The sequence below is a fragment of the Gossypium hirsutum genome, chromosome A13, assembly GCF_007990345.1.
Source record: "Gossypium hirsutum isolate 1008001.06 chromosome A13, Gossypium_hirsutum_v2.1, whole genome shotgun sequence".
Classification (NCBI taxonomy): domain Eukaryota; kingdom Viridiplantae; phylum Streptophyta; class Magnoliopsida; order Malvales; family Malvaceae; genus Gossypium; species Gossypium hirsutum.
In genome coordinates, this window is record NC_053436.1 from 84358461 (window position 1) to 84359697 (window position 1237).

A 1237-nucleotide genomic window follows, 5' to 3' on the forward strand; every position below is an offset into this window, starting at 1 on the left:
TTACCCATATAGTTGAATTGTTCTTCTTCAGTTGTAGGATTGAAGGATTGGTATTCTGCATGCACACCTCTGCCACTTGAGTCACACCTCATTACTGGATGTACCTGCGTAGAACCAAGTAAACCGTCAATCTTTTTATTGAGAAGTTCTACCTGATTAAAGAGCATGGTGACTGAATCGATGTTATAAATGCCGGCTGTTTTCGTTGGTTTTGTCCTCATAACTTGCCACTGATAGTTATTCAGTGACATCTCCTCTATAAATTCATAGGCATCTTTCGGTGTTTTATTGTTGATGGTTCCGCCAGCAGCTGCGTCAACCATTTGTCAAGTCAAGGGATTCAGGCCATTGTGGAATGTTTGTACTTGAAGCCAAAGCGGTAACCCATGGTGAGGGCACCTTCTCAGTAAGTCCTTGTATCTCTCCCATGCATCGTAAAGTGTTTCTAAATCCATCTGCACAAAAGAAGAGATATTATTACGTAATTTAGCTATTTTAGCCGGCGGAAAATATTTTAGTAAAAATTTCTCGGTCATTTGTTCCCAAGTAGTGATAGACCCTCGTGGTAATGAGTTCAACCACTGTTTAGCTTTGTTTCTCAGTGAAAAGGGAAACAACTAAAGACGTATTGCATCATCAGAAACGCCATTGATTTTAAATGTATCGCAAAATTCTAGAAAGTTCGCTAAGTGAACGTTGGGTTCTTCATCCTGCAAACCATCAAACTGAACAAACTGTTGTATCATCTGAATAGTGTTAGGTTTTAATTCAAAAGTATTTGCAGCTACAGCAGGTCTAACTATGCTAGATTCAGTTCCTGTTAAAGAAGGTTTAGCATAATCATACATAGTACGTGGAGCAGGATTTTGATTAGCCGCAATTGCGGGAGGTAGCTAATTGCCTTGGTTTTCATCCATCTCGTCGATTGGGGGTCGAGTATCATCTTCTCGCTCGTTCTCTGTGTATCATAAGCTGCGCCTTATTTCTCTTTGATTTTTGCGAATTGTACGACCGATTTCTTCGTCCAAAAGTAATGGTCCTGACGGCTTTCTTCTAGTCATAAATTATAAAAACCTACCAAGAGAGAGAAAAAGTAAATTAATAAATAATAAAATAAAATTGCAAGAAAAATAAATGGCTAATGTAATAAAAATTTAGTGTTCCTAATATTTTAGTTCCCCGGCAACGGCGCCAAAAACTTGATCGCGTGATTCGTAACAAGTACTAAATATTTATA

At 38.2% G+C, this 1237-nt stretch overlaps 1 non-coding gene across 1 annotated transcript; it reads left to right on the forward strand.

Moving 5' to 3' along the window:
• The first annotated feature begins 381 nt into the window (after positions 1–381).
• LOC121213286 (small nucleolar RNA R71) lies at positions 382–488 on the forward strand. Its single transcript, XR_005908669.1, has one exon. It is a non-coding gene; the product is annotated as a small nucleolar RNA R71 (small nucleolar RNA).
• The last annotated feature ends 749 nt before the right edge of the window (positions 489–1237 follow it).